Here is a 14,906-nt window from a genome sequence, read left to right on the forward strand (position 1 = left end):
CTACTGGGTTCTCATCTAAAAACTAAGATTATGTGAATTTCTGTCTAGAGCTCAAAATTCAAGTTGGACATAATGAGATTTCCCAGCTGTCAGGTTACAGACAGGACGGCTGAGCTGTTGCACTCTCGTGGGGACAGTGGGGTCCACTGGCTGGAAGGAAGGAAGGACAAACTGTACACCTGTTTCTATAGCTGTCTTATTACAGAGAACTAATTAACGAGGCCCAGTTGCAACTGTGTTGATTTTCCCAGTAAAGGATCTGTCTCCAAGCTCAAATTCCAACTACAGCCTTAAAATCCAGGCTTCCGAGGGTAGCCTTCTACACAAAAGCCTTTTATACCAACAATTCATGTCAGTGAATTAATCTGTATTTCAAAATGTCATCTCATCCCTTTTCTCTTGATCTTCCCTGTCACAGAATTGGAAATCGTAACACAGCTCAGACCCCCACTCACATCACTGAACTGTTCTCCAACTGCACATAAAGAAAACATTTTATGTGCAGAATTCTTTCAAGCTGAAGTCAGAGGTTGTAAAAAAAATTTAATTTAGAAGAAATATTCATTCCAGTTTTGCCAAATGAAAAGCAGAAACTATTAAATATCATAAACCAGCTTTAGCACAAAAATTGTCTTCTATTAACTTCAAGCAAAAGCCTTCACATAATTAGAATCCTGGGCAATGTAAGCTTGAGATGCTGCTGCTAACTTTGGCCTTTTTCACCCTTTCTCCTTGGTGAAGTTAATTATTACCTTCTTAAACATTACAGCCCAATTGCTCTTCAAGGAGCACTTACATCATTTGCAAACCCAAAATAATCACATTTCAAATCAATCTCTGCAGCTTCCTCAGACATCCCTCCCTCCTTCCCATATCATGTATGATCACCTTGATACATCACACACTGGTTCAGCATCACTGGCTCTGAAGGGTTTTGTGGTTGTACCTCTATACCAGGAGTGAGCTCAGGCACCCAAAACCCCCTGGGAGACACTGGGGAGGCTCCAGGCAGCCCCAGCTCTGGCCAAGGATCTGAGTATCCCATCTGTCTGCAAGTTACCCACATCCTGCAGACACAGCTGGACAGACACCTCCAATGCACCTGCACCAGCAGACTAATTAAAACAGGCAAGATTTTTGAGACCTTTCTGGTCAGTCACTGGTGCATGGGAGCACCTCCATCCCTCACTGGATGCCCCAGGTGAGTCCAGGCTGACCAGCACAGACACCAGCACAGGCAGCAGAGACAAGCCCCACTTTCACATTTGTTCTCTTCTGATCAATGAGCTCTGGATATTACAGCACACCATTAACCCTGCAACAAAAGGCAGGATGGAATGCCCATGGCAAAAGGTCCTTGAGTGCTGGGGTTGCAGGATGAGCCTCTGGGCAGTCACTCTCATCACTGGGCTCTGGCTGCTGCAGACCAGACCCATGCCCTGGAAACTGCAAGTCATACTAAAACAATTTAAACAGCACATCCTCAAGCTCACTGCAGCAAAGAAAAAAAATATTATTGAAAACACAGAATATTATATCTCAGTAATAAATCTAGAGCTGGTGAAGCCAATCGCACCCTGGACAACTTGCCCCTGTGCTTTATCAGAATGGATGGATTTCCAGTTGGAAAGGAACTCAAAGCTCATCTCCCATGGCAGGGACACCTTCCATTAGACCAGGTTGCTCCAAGCCCTGTTCAACCTGGCCTTCAAAGTGTTGGTAACACCTCTTACTATCTGGTGAGATTCACATTAGCAGAGATGTTTTGATTTTGGAAATCAGCAGGAAGTATTTTGATGCTAGTAAGGTAAAGGTAAAGTGTCATGCTGGAGTCCACATAGCCTTGTCCTTGTGACAAATACAGCAAGGGAGAGCTTTGAGTCCAGCAACCTCAAAATTGGGTTGTCATCACTGTGACCCTCGAACAGGATAAAACAAGGGGAAAAAATAATTCAAGTGCTTCTGAAAATCTCTTTGTGGTCTGGTATAGAGGGAAGGGTTATTGAAGGGGAAAGCCCAAAGGCAGCAAGGACAATCCATCTTCAGCACTGCACACAGGCAAAGGAGAGGCACCTGAACACCTTCAACAGGGTGGAAATTGTGGAAAAGTAAATGAAGGAGATTTACGGGATGGCCCAGGTAGTGAGGTGCCCACTGTCGCAGACCATGCCAGCCCCACCTGCGTTTTCAGTAACCTGCTGCTGGGGAAACACTGACAGCAATGTTTATCTGCTGCTCAGGGGGGAACAGCAGCCTCCCTGTGCCAGCTCTGAGAGCTGGTGGCACTCATGGAACCCCAGAATGTCAGCAGGGCTTTTGTAGAGAGCAACACAAACTCATCAGGGGTGAGGAACAAGAGACTTCTAGAAAACGAGAAAGTAGCAGAGTCTGGACAAAGTCATTGGGCATCACTTGGGAGGAGTTTTATTCTGTACCAGCTGTATTCAGGAGACCAGGATGGGAGAGAGGTGAAGTTCCACGTGACAAACTGAAACCCATCTATTCAGCCTCAAAAAAGATTAAAAAAAGGGACCCGGGGAACTGCTCAGGCTCCCCAGGGAATGGTCCCGGCCCCAAGGCTGCCAGAGCTCCAGGAGCATTTGGACAGCACTCTCAGGGATGAGCATCTCATTTCATCTCAGGGTGAAACTGTTGGGGTATCTGTGTAGGGCCAGGGGCTGAGTGATGATCCCTTTGGACTCAGTATATTCTGTGGTTCCATAATTAAATTCTACTGACAGATACACTGCACCTTCAAAGTATTTTAAACTATTTTCCCAGGCACCTGTAAGAAAAAGAGGTGCCTCTCTCTGTTCTAGCACTGAAAATCTAACTCTATGTTATTTCCATGCAATTGGAGAAGTACAGGCAGTGCAAGGCACATATCCTACAGCACAGAAATCTGGTGTACAGAAAGCACACATGCTCAAATGCTGTATTTCTTCCTTCAAAATCCTTGTTTTCCTTACAAACAAAAATCTCAGCTGCTCTGGTAATACAGGTGATCCCTGGGTTATGGCTGCTGCACTTACTATTGCAATAAAGTTGGAGAGCAACTGGGTGAAGAAATTTGGTGGTTATACAAGTGTTATTTTACTGAAAAAACCCTCAAGGAAATCTACTTTGGTGAACTAAAATCCATGTGAAAGGTATTTATGGGGTCTGTGGTTATTAAGCAAAAGGAAAAGTTGAAGCAGCCCTTGGCTCTTTGGGGCACCTCCCAGACATGGGCAGAAAACCCACCTGCTGGCCACATGAGCCTTGACTGGGGAATGACATTTCCACAATGGTATTTGAGAATTTGAGGATGTGACTGACCATAAATGAATTTTCATTGAACTGAATGACTTGAGCATACACTTTACTCAGAAGACACTGGCTTGTTCCTACAAGTTGACTTGATCCTCCAGATTGGTTCTTTTCTGTGCATCCGTTCTTCCAGAGCACCAGTTATTTTTACATACCTGAATTTATAAAACATTGAGTTTTAATCAGGGACTTTCTCTTTTATATCATTTTCACATCTTTTTAGGACATATAAATGGAGTTGGAAGGGAACTGTCAGCAGAGCACTGCTGCCATTGTTCCTTTGGATCACAATGTGCCTCAGTTTGTGTTTTACTAAAACTGAAAAAAGTAACAAAATAACTCAATGCTGTAGCATGTGGCAAAATACAATCCAAACAACAGATGTGAAAACCAGCCCAAAATTCACTTTTAATTTAAAATACTACCAACTTCAAAATTAGTCTGCAAGTTTTTTAGAATGATTTTGAAAATTCCCTTCCAGTAAATGTTTTTAAAGATAATTCTTTAAATCTATTACAACCCCAGGTTTCTCTATAAAACCAGGTTTTCAAAGCAGCTCTGAACAACAGATATAGCTCAAATAAGCAAATAAGTTGGGTTTTATTTGACAATCACAGCATGTAACCTCTACTAAATGCTCCTCTAAGGAGTGAATGCCTCCATGGGGATGTATTTTCTGCCTTTCCAATTCACTGTACACATTAGTTTCCTTGAGGAATTCCTAATCTTGTCTGATGTGATAATAAACTTTCTAGAAAATCTGAATGAATTATTTCAGTCCTTCCTGCAGGCAGGTGCAGCTCAGCCCATCACCCATGGATTACACACAACACAGCCCAGGGTCAGGACAGGTCCTGCCCAGAACGCAATGCTACGAGAGCACAGCAAGGCACATCAGTGCTTGTGCTATGGGACCACTTGCAAACTGATCCACAGTTAACAGTTCAGATCTAGCTCATAAATTGTCATTCAGTGTTCACATGCAGCGAATCTCATCCCAACCCTTGCCACAGGGCAGGGGGACCACTATCCCAGGGTACTCCAAGCCCCCTCCAGCCTGGCCTGGAACACTTCCAAGGATCCAGGGGCAGCCACACCTTCTCTGGGCACCCTGTGCCAGGGCCTGCCCACCTCACAGCCAAGAATTTCTTCCTAATACCCCATCTAACCCTGCCCTCTGGCAGTGGAAAGCCATTGTCACTGTCCTGACACTCTGGGCCCTTGTCTCAAGTCCCTCTCTGGGTCTCTTGCAGGCTCCCTAAAAATTGTATCAGCACCTTTGCTGGGCCTTTAGGGCTAGTGTTTAGACCCCTACAGCACCCCACGGATCCCATCAGCCCCCAGCCATGCACAGCACAGGGTGCAGAGGGCCTCACAGACCCGTTACCTTGGGCCTCCACCAACCTGGACAATTCTGCAGCGTGTTCCAGCCACTGTGTTGGACATTCTCCAGATGCAAACTTTCCAGGATTCATTGTGGAGAGGAAACTGTAGCATCCCTGTGTAAGATGCTCCAAAATCCATGTCAGGAGTAGCCAAACTTTTGCAGGTGCAGAGATCCTGGTATCCAGGTGTGAAATGTGCACTTACCTTTGTTTTCTAGAAGCTTCGTGCCTCATTTAAATTACACATGAAGTGCCCTGTAGTGAGAGCCAGGCACCTTTCTGAGCATTACATCCCAGGCTTTAGGAGCAGATGTCTTCAGAAGGCTCTTACTGACAGACTCAGACTGGGTGCTAAGGCTAATAGTTTGAGCAGTAGGATGAATCCCACCCTAAATTACATGTCTGAGCAAAAGACCTATTTTTAGAATTCTGAACCTTCAAACTCTAAAAGGCCAGTTTTAGTTTTCAGTCTGAGCCATGGACTTAGGCAAACCACAGCTCAACACAAGACAGGAAAGAACAATAAGGCTGAAACATTACACCCAACCCAAAACTTGCTGCTCCACTTACCTGGCCATTTCACCTCAGATATCTTCTACTCACTGTCCTTCCTTGAAACAGAACAAAATGGGTATTTGGCCATTCTCCTTCTTTCCTTTTCAATATTCCTGGAGTCTTCAACCATCTGCAGAGCAGGATTTTAAACCAGATTCTGGTGCTATAACATTGAGCAGCATCATGACCCCAACTTCAGAACACTGCTTTCTCTAGACATTTCACTCCATTTCTCTGTCTTGCTTTCTCTACCCTAAGCAGTTACTTACTTTGACAGGCTGCAATCACCAGAGACAGACAAAGCACATGCTCTGCACTTACAGCCTGGCAGACAGACATCTGTTGGTGGTATCACAGCTCAAGCCAGCCTAACTTCCTCACAGTTCTCCTCCTAATGCCAACAAAATGCCAATCCTGGTCTTTAATTGCTGGTTTTTACTGCTCATGTATCAAGTGATTCTTCCCCACAGGATGTGGCATTCACCCAGCTGCTACTCAGAATTATGAGCTGGTCTTCCCCACCATGCTTCCCTCTAACGTGAGCACTAATCTGCATTTCCTAGACATAAAGCCTGAAGCAGGAAATGAAACACCCAGATGTATCCTTCCCAAGCAGCAATTACCCACTTGCTCACAACTAGTTACCAAAGTAGAACTCTGTTCTAATTCACCCTCTCACCTTTCCAACCAGGTGCAAACCAAACACGCAGGGAACTGCTCAAGCTTTGGGTTCATCTACGGACCTGAATTATTTCATCTTTTGAACCCACAATCATAAAATCTGCCTTTCCCTCATGATCCAGCAAAGGCATGAGCTCAGTGAGCAGGAGCCAAGGTAAGCCTCAGCAGGGACACAGTCAAGCACCACAGACCATAAAGAATCTGGTGAGTCCCACTGCTAAGGGTGAACAACACACATCCCCCAGCAGCTCTCCTGGGACACTGGCAGATATAAAACTGGCAAATACAAAAACAACCAGAGACACAAGAACTCTGCAAATGGGCAGATGTGAGCAATCAGGACTCCTCTTCCGTTGTCTATTGCACCCTCAAAGCACTCAAACACAGCCAAAAAGAAAAAGCACCCACCAGGAACATCCACCGCTGCCAGCGCCAACAGCCACACGATCCCACCTACTCTGAGTCAGGCTGGGGACAAAGACCACCACATCCTGGTGCCCAAAGCAGATGGCCTCGTAACAACACCCTGTTTCGTAAGGAAGAACCCAGGGCTGGGTACCTGTACCAACACAGCTGTGGCAATGAGTGCAGTGCAGAAAGAAAGCCCTCCTGGGTGCACAGCTCATAGGGCCACCCTGGCTGTACAGCCCTGATGCTTCTGGCAGCCACACACAGCAGGTAAGCTCTGCTCTCCTCACCAAACCACCCTCCAGTCGGATTTCACCTGAAACCATCAGGAACACACTGCTTTAACCCAGGATTGCAAAGATAGCTTTGAGGATATTGACTCAGTGACAACCCCCACAACTCCTTGGCTGGTTCTGGACAGCAAACAGCCACATCCATCATTACTGCAGTGCCAGTACCGACTTTACCTGAGAAACGTGTTGACCTAGACGAAGTTGTCAACAGCAGGTTTCTGGTGTGAACAATTCATTCTCATCACTGTATCATTACCCTATGTGACATGCTCACTTCCCTCATATCCCACCCCCATGAGGAAAACCACCTAATTTGCTCAGCTGGCTCCCTGTCAGAATAAGCAAGGCAAGATGGTTCAGTTCAGCACAAACACATCACAAGATTTTGTTCTCTCCATCTATTTCTACATAAGCAAAAAGACCTCAACAGGAGTGCCACATGCTGTACCTAGGAATGGGACATCCAAAAACTTCTGTACTCCAGCTTCCTTGGGAAAAAGAATTCACTATATGCCCATTCTGAGCCTATATCACCTGTGTGACCAACTCCTGAACAACAGATGCATCGAGATTTTGAATTTCTCACAAACAGCTTTCCACTGCATTTTCAGAAACAAACCAGTGACAATACTGACATTTGATTGCCAAATCCTGTCCTGGAAGGATTTCCTCACTCCCAGCATTGTGCATCTCCCAGCCAAAGGATACAGACCAGTGGCACACAGAGACGTAAATGGACTACCCCAGCAAGAAGGTCTTCTGAAGAGACAAGATGTTTCACAAGATGCTACAAAGCACAGGACTACAGAGCCTACAGGACACACATGAACTCTCCTACTGCCTCAGGCCCTGAACAATTTGTACCCAAAGCTCCCTCTCACAGCTGTGTCCCACATCCCTGTTATCCCTGCCCTAGCTCTGCACAGCTGGCTCCTGAACGTGTCTGTGCACTCCTCTGCATCATGCCCGACCCATGCTCTGGGCCAAGAGCATTTACAGTACTTCTGTCCTTCCAAAACCTCTCCTCATACAGGAGAGTGGGAATGGGGAAGTCAGGAAAGAGCTACAGCATCTCTCCACAATTTCCAGCAGAGGATGCCATAGCACATATGTGATACTTCAACATAGGTAAATACTGAAAATGCATCCCAAAGATCTGGGAAATCAGCAATACCAGCTGGAAACCTCGTGCTAACCTTTCCATGATGCCTTCCTTCTTCAAAGCAACTCCCAACCTAAACTTCCTGTATTTGTAACTACCAAAGTTTATTCAGTGGTATCCAACACCATATCAAATGCTTTACAAGTCCAGGTAAATGGGAGTTACTGAATTTTAAAAATCTATTTACTTACTATTCTTAAAGTAACCCACCAAATTAATTATTCTGTGGCAAAATGTATTTGAACGTTTTCATTTAGCTCTGTATCTTTAAATTCTGTTATTGAGAATTTGAAGCATATGGCTTTAGGGTAGTATTTTAGACCATGTCTTGGCGTGATGGAGCCTCCTCAGTTCAGAGCCCCTTGGAAGAAGTTGCCATAGCCTTCATTCCCTGTTTCAGCACTTTGCAGGGGTAAGTGTCCTGTCTATGGAAACACATGGTGCAGCACAGAGACCAGTTTAACAGGGTTGTACCAGCCCATGCCCTACAACTCTAATACACATTTGTCTGTGATTTGCAATTTTCCACACATGAGACACTGCCAGGAGGGGCAAGTTAATGTACTTCCTACCAGAACTCTTGTGCTGACAATGCACTTCTGTTTAAGATCACATCTTTCCTGGTTTGAGCATGGCCATTCCCTTGCAGGTCCTTCACTTCCACTGCCCAACCTTTGGTAACCGAAACGCCACGTCCTCCCTTCGGCTGAACACAGAGCTGCTTCCTTCCTGACTTCACAGCTTACAAACAGCTCCTTTCCTTCCTGACCTCTGACAAGTACCTTTGGTTTCTCATCACATTTACAATTTATTTTGGTTTCTCACTACATTTACTCTGATTTGGATCTGGTTGAATTTTTGCCAGTCCAGGTTCTTTGGCTTTTGCTAGGTACATGGACTGATGATCATACCAGCAGTTTTGACTTAAGAAGTGACTCCAAGGACTGTCCTTCACATCCATAGTCCACTCTGTAGTCCAGCTGTCTTCCCAGGATAATTCATTTCTACAGTTTTCTTGAGCCCCCAGCTGACCCCAAGCACAATCCAGTGCACTTTTTTGATAGAAATGCTGTACTATGCAGAATGATCCCACCCTTTAATTGCCCCTTTAGCATGGCTGGAATGGGGACTACAGGGGAATCATATCCAACAACTGATCCAGGTTTAAAGAAACCACTGGCAAGACTTGTCTTTCTTTTAATTATATAAATGCCTACCAACATCTTGATCAGCACAAGTAAGATGACAGTGGAGGGTTGGTACAAGGTGCTGGACCAGCACCTAAAACATATCCAGAGCTCACCTTTGGAGATTATTTACATCTTCAAACACATTTGATGATGATTATTATTATCATAATGGGGTTTTCTTTAGGACCTCAATATATAGTCTTCTAATACAAAAACATTTATGAATGTTACGTTATTTTAATAACCTATTAATTATTATTAATAATAATATATAATATATAATTATAATTATATATAATTATAAAATTATAATATTATTATTTTAATAACCTATTAAGCTTTCACACAGGATGAAAATGCACCTATTGCAAGGAATTCCTCTTCTGTGTCCAATAAAGAACAAGAGATAGACAGAACTCAACTGACACCTCAGTCAGCAGCACTGCCCCACAGGCCCCACTGCCACCCAGCTGTAGCACATAAAGCTAAAAACCACCAGTGTTTCTGAGCAAAACCATTTCATCCTTGTCCATATTAGGACATCACACCTCTTTCCCTCCTTTCATTTGTGGAGCAAACTAAGCAGACCTTTTGTTAGGACTAGATGCTGCTCACAGTCCTCACTGAGCAAAGGGCTGACACAGTTCCTATCAACCAATTCCCTATCCCGCGCTGACCCCAATGCTCCCACAGGGATCCTTCCTGTCATGTTTCACAAATTACACCAGGCTGCCTTAATCTCACCAATTCAACAAGTCTGTCCTCTCCTTGTTTTATTCCTTCTTGGATACAATCTGCTCTCATTATTCCCATTATTCCAAAATCAGGGCAAATATTTCATTGCAAACATTTGTTCTTCAAGGTCCCCAACAGGACATGAGGCTCACACATGCCCAGCTGAGCACAGAGCACCAAGATCAGGAGGGAAGCACAAAGCTTCTCAACCAGTTTCCATCTTACAGCTCTTGTTCTGCCTTTGAGCATCACTGTGTTTAAGTAAGATAAGATGCAAATCAGGGCAGCCAGAATGTTCTTCAGAAACTATTAGTCTGTTGGAGGCACCACTGGAATAAAACACCTGGTGCAGATCTTTATGAGCTACCTGAGTGATTGAACAAGGCACAGACATCACAGCGAGTCAGACCTTAAACCTGAACTTTGTGTTGTTCAGAAAAGCAGCTATAACACACTGGAATAAAGCTTTGCTACATTTTATCTAAACAAGCATGAGCAGCCCTGATGTCTCTCTGGGAATCCAGTGGTGGAGAGAGAGGGGCCTGGCCAGGCACCCCAGCCTATCATGCCGTGTGCCGTGATATGCACAGTCAGTCACTGCCATTTCTCTAGAACCACAGTCCTTCTTGCAGCTGAATTGTCTTCCTTCCTCCATTCCTGCAGTAAGAAAAGATTACAACATTAAGGACCATGGAATAAATAAAAACAGAAAGGAGGAAAATACAGAATACAGATGGCTTAAAACAAAATCACTGATTTCTGAAGTCATTTACTCCCATGGAGTGACAGCACTGCATCTCACAGGGAGAAGGGAACGGGAGATGCTCCCTGAGCAGCAGTGATATGGTACAGTACAGAACCACTGCTGAAAAATATTAAGACACAATATACAGATGTGGAAGTTTTCTAGAGTTTGAAAAATATGGATGTTAAATTCTTCACAATGTGGACATTAGTTTTCTTAAACCTCCACAGCTCGCTCCTCACATCACTGTACAGTTCTGGCCAATGCCTTAGAAGGCTGCACATAATCTTGATTTTTTTTAAGGACATACATCTCTGCGTGAAGTACCACTGCACTGCTCAGGATGTGAGACAGGGCAGAAGTGCCATTCTACATGTGCTATATATAGCATCTACACAGCAGAGACACAGTAACACACAACTGACAGGTATGTGTAGGTACTCTAAATGTATAAATACAGTCTACACGTTCTATTACACACAGGTATTACATGTGTGTGTACACACACATACAAATGTATATGCACTCTGTGTCTCTTGAAAGATGTAAAGCACAAGGACCAAGCTTGGACAGAATGGTAAAGCAGGATATATGGTCATAAAAGTGTTCCATCACAAACTCTGCAAGTCTGGTTAGACCAAGACCAAACCCCTTTGTGCCAGGACTGAGAAGCATGAGCTACTTACCACAGCTGTTCATGGGCTGCAAGACAGCCTTGGAGTCCTGCCAGTGCCTCCTCCTCCTGTGACTGTCCCTCCAGTGCCTCCAGAGCTGGAGCCCATGGCAGGAAGCAGCTCAGCACTGCTTACACTGCCCCAATTCTGCTCCCAAGCCAAACCACTCCTGCTCTGCTCTCCTCTACGAGCCTTCTCTTGGGGCAGAATCTGTTCCAACACATTCAAACAGTAGGTTTAAGAGGTTTGTTAAAGTAGGTTTAACAGCTCCTCGGATCCCTACTCTGAGAACACAGGAAGCCTCAAACTAATTTTTATTCAACTCAGTTCTTTGTAAGCTCTAGTTTGAGCACATGCTCTTTTATAAGCATGAAGCTCCAGCCCTGCAGGGAGAAATCAATCCATTCTGGAAATGTCAACCTTTAGAAAGTCATAAACCACACTTAAAATTCAAATAAAGAAAATCTGTATTTCAACTGTTTTAATTTAACAAATTTGGTTTAAATTAGTTTTATTACAATGAAATATTATTTGCTAATGAGATGCTAGTTCAAGTTCTGACAAACTAAGAATCAGAGTCCCATTTTGCTCATCACTGTTTCTATACAAAAACACTTCCAAAAAAACCCACAAAAAAGAAAGTGTGTCACAGTGCAAAGAGCAAAACATTGTGATTTATTTGCCTTCGTTCAGCTGCACAGATAACACACACGTGTAAAACCACTCCCAAACGTAGCACTTCCCCTTCCTGCTGTCAGTACAGGATGGAAGGAGAGGACAGTTTAGGACAAAGAAAGGCAATTTCAAAAATCAGGACTCTAAAGAAGAGGAGGTATTTGGGGAACAGGCAGGGCCCCTCTGACACTGAGCTACTTCCAAACTGGGGAAGCACAAGGGGAATGAAGGGAGGGGGGATGGCAGCCAGGCCTTCCTTAAATAGCTGCTCACTGCCACTGCTGGGACAGAATCCAGAGCAAGTGCACTGTTAGCATGACCCAGGACATTTTTTACAGTCATATTCTTTCCATTTTTTTTAAGGATAGGAAATACAGACATCTTTCTCTGACATATCAGTTTAACACCTTTTTCCTGCCCTCCCTCTTTCACTGTTCTGGAAATGAAGGGGATAAAATTTGGAATCAGGATACCACAACAGCAGAGCAAGGAGGGGGAATAGTCAAAAGCCAGGGAGTCTGTCAGGAATTCTGCAAAAACCAGAGTCCCTGTCTAGGCATTAATGGGTCTACACTCAGTTTTTTTGTTTGCTTTTAAAAAAAGAGCCATTTTTGAGGGGCTAGAACTTCACTTGGCTATGTCTGTTATTAAGCTTTTTGGAATTGAATTTTTTTTTCCCCTCATGATTTTTCATAGAAGAAAACATGGAAAATACAATAGAGGTCAAATGAACATAAGGAAAGTGAACCATGTGGGATAAACTGTGGTGGGAGCAAGAATGGAGGTGTTCTAGTTCATGCAAAGGAAAACCCAAGTAAGGTCTAAATCCTGATGAAGCATTCCTGAATACCTCAGATGCTGCACATTCAACAATCCACTGATATAATGGTAGGAACAGAAATTCTCACTTCTGCTCTTTACCAATTTAGGTCAATGAGTAACTCCATATGGTGAACAGTGCTGAACTGAGAAATTCCCATTGCAGAAAAAACTACTGGAAATCTAAAAACTCCTGAGCTGGAAGAGATCCTGAACTGAGGCAGCATTTCCATACGTTCCATGACATCATACATGAAACACTGGATCTCTTACTTTACATCACTTTTCACAGTAAGCCTTTAAGAGAAAAATAACAGGCAACATCTCAAAGGTACAACAATTAGCCCAGCTCTCAGAGGGATTATTTCTGTGACTGAAGGACAGGAGGCACCTGCCAAAATGCAGCAGGACAGCCTTGAGCTTACCAAAACCAATGGTGTGTTGGTGAAGAAAGGACTAAGACTGGAACACAGTCTGTGCTGAGCCAGCAGGATTATATGTGCTCCTTCAATCAAAAGGACATGGTTTCAGAAGCATTTCTGAAAATCACCCCTTACAGAACCTCCCCCAGGGTTTTACCTGGGAGTGTTGGTCCTGCCCCAGCCTCATCCAAGGAACCAGGGAGCCTGACCTGCACTGATGGTCCAGTCCCTTCTCATGGAATCACAGTTGTTAGGTTGGAAAAGCCCTCTAAGGCAATCAAGTCCAACCATCAACCTGGCAACACCACAATGTTCACCACTAGCCCATGACCCCCCTCCATGCCACAGCCACCTTCTTTGAACACTTCTGCAGCCATCACTGCTTGGCAACCCTGGTGCATTTTGCAGAAAATCTTCATCCAATCTAAACCTCCAATGGGCCAACTTGAGGCAATTTCCCCAGGAGCTCCCTGAAGTAGCTGAGTAACAGTATAGCTGGACTTTGGGTTTGCTTTAATCATTGAGAAAAATGTAACATAAAGACAACAACATTTTTCCTGAAAAATAAAAAGGAAACTAAGCCCTTCTTTTAATTCCATCTTTCTAACAAGGCCACAACTTTAGTGGAGGAACCTTGATTGGCCCATTCCTGAACACAGTTCAGATTCTTCTGAAAATATGTCAAATTCCAAACTGCACAATAATAATCCAATTCCTGCAGGGAAAAAAAGACAAAATATGAACAATTAAGTAAAAGCCTAATTCTATTTGAAGTACATCACCCTTCACAAGGGCTCAAGTAAAAGCATCCTGAGCATGTTCCAAACAAGTGCTCAACAAAACCAGCCACGAACATGTGGCAAAGTACAAAACTCCTTTGCACTATTAACATAGATAATGTCATTTAAGTCTTAACACCAGTGTAAAATATCTATGAGTTGTTTCATTTAATTTTGAAAATTCATATAGAAAACAATGTTCATAACTCCATCCACAGGATTCTACAAAGCTACTGCTTCATCAACAAATCTTTGAACTGTTTCAATATGAAAATTCCATTTTTTCAAACTGCTCAAAAATCATTGCAGAGAATTTCCAAGCACTTGAATTGAAGCACAACCAAAGTATGAATTTGGTACATTTTTGCAGTTATTTCTAAAATAAGTTAATTTACATAAATCATCTCAAAATAACACAATGGGATTCAACTTCATTTTAGACATTTGGAAAGCAGTGTCATACTTTATTTAAAGTAAACCCATGTAAAAACAAAGTTTAAATGAAAATGGTACCTGAAAAATAAATTATTTGATATAAAACAAATCAATAACTTAAAAACACACTAAATATACAAAATGTGTAACCATATACTGTACAGTATGGAAAGCAATTGATAAAACCTTCTGTCCCACAAACAGATTAATTTATAAACAAAAGATTACATAAGTTAAAGGTAATCAATAAAAATACTAGAAGCACAGTATTATTCAAATTACTCATCAAATCAAGGTTTATCCCAATTTATGTTTCAAATGTCTCAAGTTATTTTCTTCTCAATGACCAAGTGAAAAAGTTCAGCCATACCACTAAAAACTTGCCCAAAAATGTTTAGAAATAAGGAACAACAGTAGGAGAATATTGAGATTCTAAAATGTGAACACAGAATCAATTTTCCAAGGTTTCAGGTGGCAGTTCTACCATTACTGTTTTCCTGTCATTAGCAACGAAAGAGAATTTCAGTGCTGAAAATTCCACTCAACAGAAAAATATCTTTGTTGCTGTTTGATCAAGTGTGATCTAGAAGGAATTGCCAGAGTTCAACATCAAAGCCACTCATGGGGTGGTGTGTTAGG

At 43.1% G+C, this 14,906-nt stretch overlaps 1 protein-coding gene across 2 annotated transcripts in view; it reads right to left on the reverse strand.

Moving 5' to 3' along the window:
• Nucleotides 1-10,178: 10,178 nt before the first annotated feature.
• ELAVL1 (ELAV like RNA binding protein 1) overlaps nucleotides 10,179-14,906 on the reverse strand; it is a 52,482-nt gene continuing 47,754 nt past the window's right edge. Inside the window, exons 6-7 of one of the 2 annotated variants that reach the window (XR_015279212.1) lie at nucleotides 11,150-11,347; nucleotides 10,179-10,375 (exon numbers count right to left, since the gene is read on the reverse strand). The gene's annotated coding sequence lies outside the window, so the exon portion shown is untranslated. Of the gene's footprint in view, nucleotides 10,376-11,149; nucleotides 13,769-14,906 lie in introns of both variants that reach the window. The other variant, XR_015279213.1, reaches the window with a different exon arrangement.

Source organism: Cyanistes caeruleus, chromosome 25, assembly GCF_971803275.1.
Source record: "Cyanistes caeruleus chromosome 25, bCyaCae1.hap1.1, whole genome shotgun sequence".
Taxonomy (NCBI): Eukaryota; Metazoa; Chordata; class Aves; order Passeriformes; family Paridae; genus Cyanistes; species Cyanistes caeruleus.